Genomic DNA, 8,162 nt, shown 5'->3' with positions numbered 1-8,162 from the left:
GAGGAATATGCAATCTATATGTTTCTGTCATTGTTTTGGAAACACAATCGTCATCTTGGTTGTGTTTATACATCTAGGATTGGAGAGTTTGAAGGAGATTTTTTCTCATTCATTTTCTGCTAACTTTTCATTTCTATTTTGATGTTTGATAATTTGAGAGGTGAGAGACCAAAAAATCTCCTATGGTAGATGTGGCTATCTCAGACTAATATTTGCAAAAAAAGAAAAATTCACTAAAGGGACTTCAGAAGCATATTCACTGATAAAGTTTTGTATGAAAACTAAGTTCATCAATTGCATTGCCTTATAAATCACTAATCATGGTTCTTAAGAATTTCTCTTATATTGCGATGTGTGCTTTATTTGTTGGGGGTGAGTTGTCAATGTTGGGCAGGAATTTGTTTGTTGGGGGTGAGTTGTCAAGAATGCAGCTCTGACCGCTTCTTGTCATGGTATGCTGTTTGGTTCGATAAGCTCCTATGACATATTCAGGTAGGGATAGCTTTTCTCTTTTTAGTGATCCAAGCACTTCATTATTTCTGTTCGAGAAAGTTCTGCTTATGTTATTTGCAAAATTGAGCGTTTCATGAAAATTTCAAAGAGAGTATAAATTGAAATACTAATGAACAAGCATGACAATTGTGAAGTTTCAAAGGTGAAGTCTTTGTAGTCTAGTTGTTTATAAACTTTCCCATGGCACCTCAAAATATACGTAGAACTAAAAATCTCTGGAAACTTATCTATTGTCAAAGTAGCTGTCTGTGAGAGCAGAACACCAAGCTTCTGCTGGCTGACTTTTTTTATGGGAATACTTCCCAAGTATTAACCTGCATCTCTTGATCATGTGGCAACCCAGCATGGGTGATATATCCAAAATTTGTTTTTCATAAACTTACAAGATATGGAAATTTCTTAACTTGAGATTTGAAGATGTTGCTTGCTGTCTTTAATTATTGCAACACTACAAAGGCAAAATTGTATTACGAACTATCTTGAAGTTTAGATTCAGGCAAAATTCTCCAATGAAGTATCTTTCAGTTTTAGATTTTGACTTTTCTCTTTCTGGAACCACCTTTAATTGATGTCCAAATGTTTGATTTTTATCTAATATGGTCATTCATAATATTCATATCCATATTTCTCTCTTCTTTCTTATGCTTTTACTGAGTTTTTCACATATAATGTGCTCCGTTGTTTATTTTCCATTCTTTGGTTACTCTACTTCTCATATAACAAACTCAATTCACTTATAATCTCTCTATACAGGTTCATGTTCTCCTTCAACCTCTTTTTCTTCTTTTAACCGAGCTACTTAGTTATCTGCTGATACATATAGACCACAAAGGTTGATTCGTTATTTTCTATTCGATTATCTGTATGATCCATTAATACTTGTTCTTTTTTTTTTAATGTTGCTTCTCTTCTCAATGGAATTTTCTATTTTCAATCTAGCTTATGATTGTTTCTTCTTAATTAATTTTCCACCAACAGAGTTATTATTATTGCTGTTGTCAATTAAGTTTGGTAATCAATGATCATTGATGAAATTGATTCTGGTTCTTCCCAGAAGTTCGCTAGTTCAATTCAAATGGAGTCAAAGCCTCCTCTGAATCCCCCTAGGAAGGTTTGCTCAATGGCCCTTTGTCTTTTATTCATACTTCAGTTTGGTTTACTGTTTACATGAATATGTTTGCATTTTTTATGTATTACAGTTAAAGTTTCAGCCTAAAGCTCCTCCACACCAAAGTTTCAGCCTAAAGCTCCTCCACACCGTGCACCAGTGCTTATTCCTGCAATTAAAGGGTAAGTTTTTTCTTTTAGCTAGCTTGCAATTGGATTTTTTTTTTTAATTTTTAAGTACCCTTCAAGTTATTCATTTTATGTTTGCAGCGAAAAGGTTGAGGATGATTCTATTCAGGCAAAGAATTTGTTGAAAGAATTCCAGGTATATTTGTTCGTAAATCCTTTATTCTCCTTTATTAAGATCAAGAAAGGTAACTTCTTTTCTCAAATTTTCTGGCTTTGTAACCCTTGCATTGAGATTAGAGTTGTTATATTTTCTCTCTCTCTATTTGAGTTTGCTTGGCACCTCAATTTTGCAAGTTGTTTATTCATCCAATATTGTGTTGGGAATAAACACGGAAAAATTATTCCGTAAAATTATTGACGAGCAAAATAATCAATAAAATTGAGACCGATAATTTAATAGACTGCGTTCACGAACAAGGTTGAGAGTAAATTCTTCCACTATAAAATAGTAGGTGTACAAAGAGAGCGTTCTCTAGAAACTTTCTAGAGTTACAATGAGATAAAACCAAAATAGTAGCACTCAGGTGTTTCCGAAAAACCCCAAAATAATTATCTTACTATTTTGTCTCTCCCCGAAAATAATTAGACTACCCTCAAAATTACACACTCAAACTCTCTCTCAATTTTCGCAGAAAAATTCTGCATCACTTTTACTCCCCTCACCTTTCCTTGCTCTCACTCAATCTCCCTCAAAAAAATCCAAAAAAACTAAGCATCTCCTTGGCTTTATAAGCCAAGGAGGAGACAAGGCCAGCAATTATTGCTGGCCTAGACAATTAATTAGGCAAGCAATTGCTGCTGCCCATTATGTTGACCATCGAAATTTCGGTGGTCAACTTCATTTACTTGGACCACCAATTTCGGTGGTCCAACTTTCATTTTTTTTAATTATTATTTACAAATTACATAAATAAGTCCCTAATTAATACAAATTACATAAATGATTCCTCATTTAATTGGGACTTCAAACTAACAATTCTCCCCCTCCCGATTACATGAGGGTATCGTAATTCCTGCAGCCATTCGACAGTATTCGAATTTCTGCCTTGGTAAGACTTTCGTTAACATGTCTGATCCATTTTCATCGGTATGGATCTTCTCAAGCTGTAATAATTTCATCTCTAGCACATCCCTGATCCAATGATATCTCACATCAATATGCTTTGATCTGGAATGGAAAGAGGAATTCTTTCCAAGGTGAATAGCACTTTGACTGTCACAAAATAACTGATATTTTTTCTGACAGAAGCCAAGTTCGTTAAAGAACTTCTTCATCCATAATAGCTCTTTACACGCTTCCGTTGCTACAATGAATTCTGCTTCAGTCGTGGAAAGTGCGACACACTTTTGTAATCTTGACTGCCATGACACAGCTCCCCCTGCAAATGTAATCAGGTACCCTGATGTAGACTTCCTTGTGTCAGTATCACCAGCCATATCCGCATCTGTGTAACCAACTAGCACTGGTTCGGTATCTCCAAAACATAAACACATTTTTGAAGTACCTCGAAGATACCTGAATATCCATTTAACAGCTTCCCAATGTTCCTTTCCTGGATTTGAAAGGAATCTACTCACAACACCAACTGCATGTGCAATATCTGATCGTGTGCATACCATGGCATACATTAGACTTCCGACTGCTGAAGCATATGGAACTCTGCTCATTTCTTCCTTCTCTTTCTCAGTAGAAGGGCTCTACTTGGAACTGAGTTTAAAATGATTAGCAAGAGGACAACTAACCATTTTAGATTTATCCATATTAAACCTTTGAAGTACTTTCTCAATGTACTTCTCCTGCGACAACTATATCTTCTTGGCGCTTCTGTCTCGAATAATTCTCATGCCAAGAATTTGTTTTGCTGGCCCCAAGTCTTTCATGGCAAAAGACTTGCTCAACTGTTTCTTCAGATTGTTAATTCTGGAGATGTTCCTGCCAACAATCAACATATCATCCACATAGAGCAATAAAATAATGAAATCATCATCAGAGAATTTTTGAACGAAGACGCAGTGATCTGAAGTAGTCTTCTTGTAGCCTTGCTTCCCCATAACTGACTCAAACTTCTTGTACCACTGCCTTGGTGCCTGCTTTAAGCCGTAGAGACTCTTCTTTAGCTTGCAAACGTAATCCTCTTTTCCTTTCTTCTTGAAACCCTCTGGCTGCTCCATGTATATTTCTTCTTCCAAATCGCCATGTAGGAAGGCAGTCTTCACATCCATTTGCTCAACCTCCAGGTTCTGACTTGCTGCTAACCCCAGCACAGTACGAATGAATGTCATCTTCACCACCGGTGAGAAAATCTCGTCAAAGTCGATGCCTTTTCTTTGACTGTATCCTTTCACAACCAATCTGGCTTTGAATCTTGGTTGTGAGCTAGCTTCTTCATTCTTGATTCTGAACACCCATTTGTTCTTCAAAGCCTTCTTGCCTTCAGGCAACTTTACCAGCTCAAAAGTTTTATTCTCATGCAAGGATTTCATCTCATCTTGCATGGCCTCGAACCATTTTTGCTTGTGTTCATCATCCATGGCTTCTTCAAAGCTTTCTGGTTCTCCCCCGTCAGTCACTAGGACATAATCATTCGGAGAATATCTGGTAGAACGTTGAATGGCTCTACCGGATCTTGTTCGAACTAGAGAACGTTCTGCAACTTGTGGTTGATGGTGAACTTCTTCATCAGCATCAACTGGTTCATTCTGAATGGGAGCGTCTTGAGCAACTATCTCTGGTTGATCGATTTGAATTTCTTCTCCAACCTGTCTTGGCACCGTAGTTGGAGGCACTAACTGAAGGCTTGGTGAGCTAGTTTCAGGTCCAGAAGCATCTTTTCCAGACTTCTCAATGTCTTTAATTGTCTGGTCTTCCATAAAGACCGCATCACGACTTGTGATTAACTTCTTGTGGACTGGATCAAAGAACTTATAGCCAAATTCATCTTGGCCATAACCAATAAATATGCACTCTTTGGTTTTGACATCAAGCTTGGATCTTTCATCCCTAGGAATGTGGACAAAAGCTTTACAACCGAACACTCGCAGATGTTTGTAGGAACAGTCTTTTCCAGACCACACCTTTTCTGGAACATCGTAATCCAGCGGGACATATGGTGAAAGATTCAGAATATAAGCTGATGTGACTAGAGCTTCACCCCAGAACTCCTTTGGCAACTTTGAATGTGAAAGCAAGCATCTGACTCTTTTCATTAAAGTTCTGTTCATTCTTTCAGCCAACCCGTTCAACTGCGGTGTTTTTGGAGGAGTTTGTTGATGTCGAATACCATGCTCCTTGCAGTACATATTAAATGGACCAGTGTACTCTCCACCATTGTCTGTCCGAATGCACTTCAGCTTCTTGCCAGTTTGTCTCTCAACCTGGGCTACAAAGTGCTTGAAAACCTGTAAGACTTGATCTTTTGATTTTAGAGTGTATACCCATGTTTTTCTAGAGTGGTCATCTATGAAAGTCATAAAATAATGAGCACCACCAAGTGACTTTGGAAATGACCCACATAGATCTGAGTGTACCAGATCCAATACATTTTCCATTCTAGAAGGAGAGGAACTCTTGAAAGCAACTCTATTTTGTTTTCCGGCCAGACAGTTAGCACATTTATTTAAATTAACATGATCCAATCCAGTCAGCATATTTTTCTTGGCCAATTTTGTCATGCCTTTCTCAGGCATGTGTGCGAGGCGTCTATGCCACAATTCAATTGCGTTTTCATTCTCCACTACGTTGATCGCTTCCTGAGAGAGCTTTGTCTGTATAAGATACATCCTTGAATACTTTCTGCCTCTTGCAATCACCATCGAACCTTTGGTGAGCTTCCATTGGCCATTGCGGAAGGTATTACAGAAGCCTTCTTCATCAAGCTTGTCTACGGAGATCAGATTCGGGCGCATATCTGGAACATGCCTGACATCTTTCAATACTAACTTCATGCCATTCTCAGCTTCTAGGTGAACGTCACCTTTTCCCATAACTTTAGAGAAGTTGTCATTTCCCATCCTTACAACACCGAAATCTCCTGGTGTGTAAGATGAGAAAAATTCCCATCGAGGCGTGGCATGAATCGTAGCACCACTATCAATCACCCAACTAGTCTCATGGTTTACAAGATTGATAATATCAGCATCGTAGACAATATTGAACTCGGCAGCAACGTTTGCTCGTTCGTCGTCGGTACTGTCATCTCTCTTTTCTTCCTTGCCTTTGCTTTTCTCTTGCTTGAGCTTCCTGCAGAATCTTCTGATGTGGCCTTTTTTCTTGCAGTGATGGCACTCAACATTGGCATACTTGTTGGATTTTTCCCTGCTCTTGCCTCTGTCTTTGGATCCTCTAGCTTCGCTCCTTCCTCTGGAATTTACAACCAGAACATCTGATTGTGGTGTAGAGGCTCCTTGCATCCTGCGCCGCATCTCTTCATTTAAAATTCCACTTTTGACAAACTCCATGGAAATTTTGCCATCTAGTGCTGAGTTTGAAAGTGAAATTCTTAGAGTCTCCCATGACTCCGGTAAGGAAGCCAGCGTTAGTAAAGCAGTGAGCTCATTTTCAATTTTAAGCCCCATGCTAGAAACTTGATCCACAATCCCTTGGAACTCGTTCAAGTGATCTGCGAGAGAAGTACTGTCTCGATATTTTAGTTGAATCAACTTGGTCAAATAAAATAATTTGTTGTTGCCGGTCTTTGAGGCGTACAAATCCTCGAGCTTATTCCACAACATCCGTGCATGAGTTTCGCCAGCAATGTGATTATACACATTATCGTCAACAAACTGTCGGATAAATCCGCAGACTTGCTCATGCTTGAAACCCCAGTCTCCATCCGACTTGCCATCGGGCGTGTCTGTCCCGAACACCGGAAGATGCATCTTCGTCACATATAGGAGATCCTTCATTTTGCTTCTCCATATGTGGTAGTTCGAACCATTTAGACTGACCATTTTGCTTGTCAATTTTGCCTCCATGTTAACTAGGCTCTGATACCAGTTGTTGGGAATAAACGCGGAAAAATTATTCCGTAAAATTATTGACGAGCAAAATAATCAATAAAATTGAGACCGATAATTTAATAGACTGCGTCCACGAACAAGGTTGAGAGTAAATTCTTCCACTATAAAATAGTAGGTGTACAAAGAGGGCGTTCTCTAGAAACTTTCTAGAGTTACAATGAGATAAAACCAAAATAGTAGCACTCAGGTGTTTTCCGAAAAACCCCAAAATAATTCTTACTATTTTGTCTCTCCCCGAAAATAATTAGACTACCCTCAAAATTACACACTCAAACTCTCTCTCAATTTTCGCAGAAAAATTCTGCCTCACTTTTACTCCCCTCACCTTTCCTTGCTCTCACTCAATCTCCCTCAAAAAAATCCAAAAAAACTAAGCATCTCCTTGGCTTTATAAGCCAAGGAGGAGACAAGGCCAGCAATTATTGCTGGCCTAGACAATTAATTAGGCAGCAGCAATGTTGACCACCGAAATTTCGGTGGTCAACTTCATTTACTTAGACCACTAATTTCGGTGGTCCAACTTTCATTTTTTTTTAATTATTATTTACAAATTACATAAATAAGTCCCTAATTAATACAAATTACATAAATGATCCCTCATTTAATTGGGACTTCAAACTAACATATTGTTGCTTATACTTTTCCTGAACCAAAGAAAAAAAATGCTAAAGGTTTTATGCGAGTGTTAAGCCCAAAATATACCTAAAATATCATTAATATTTACATCAGTTTTGCTATGAAATCGTGCTATTTTTACCTATTTAGAGTACTTTTACGTCCGAATATATTTTTTTCATGCAAAGTACCTAAATATTTGGTAAAATCCAAATAGGAGCGAAAACGGATCAAAAACGAAGGAAAACCTCTAAGTTACGAGCCAAAAAGACGAGGAAATTTAGCGCACCGATACGAGGAAGATGGGAAGCGGTGGACTTGGGAAATTCAACCCGTGTCGTGACCGAGATTCCCTAATCTCGGTCGTGACACGCTATTTTCAAGCACTTTCCCCTTTCGTTCTGAAGACTTAAAACTGCTCCCCTCATCTCGACAGAGATTCCAGAATCTCGGTTGGATCAGTAGGACTGTCAGCACTATTTTCACATGTTTAAAATCAAAGAAACACGTCTGTTCGGGTGGATAGAAACGTCACTTCGCATCGGACACGGCCCTTCAACACGACTCTTCAACATCTATAAATAAAGAGTTGATTTTAGAGTTAAACAGAGTTAGGTTATTTAAGATTAGAGTGCAGAATTTATGTAGAAATTCTGAGTCAGAAACGATTCAGAGTTAGATTTCATTCCTGTAAAAGAAATCTGATGTACACAAATTGT

At 38.2% G+C, this 8,162-nt stretch overlaps 1 long non-coding RNA gene across 1 annotated transcript; it reads left to right on the top strand.

Annotated features, from left to right (window-relative positions):
• Window positions 1-1,179: 1,179 nt before the first annotated feature.
• On the top strand, window positions 1,180-1,803 carry LOC136205582 (uncharacterized). The gene is made up of 3 exons (XR_010676011.1): window positions 1,180-1,345; window positions 1,568-1,624; window positions 1,713-1,803. It is a non-coding gene; the product is annotated as an uncharacterized lncRNA (long non-coding RNA).
• Window positions 1,804-8,162: the final 6,359 nt, after the last annotated feature.

This window comes from Euphorbia lathyris, chromosome 9 (genome assembly GCF_963576675.1).
Source record: "Euphorbia lathyris chromosome 9, ddEupLath1.1, whole genome shotgun sequence".
NCBI lineage: Eukaryota > Viridiplantae > Streptophyta > Magnoliopsida > Malpighiales > Euphorbiaceae > Euphorbia > Euphorbia lathyris.
Note: the sequence above shows the minus strand (reverse complement) of the source record. Positions and strands in the feature narration are given on the sequence as shown.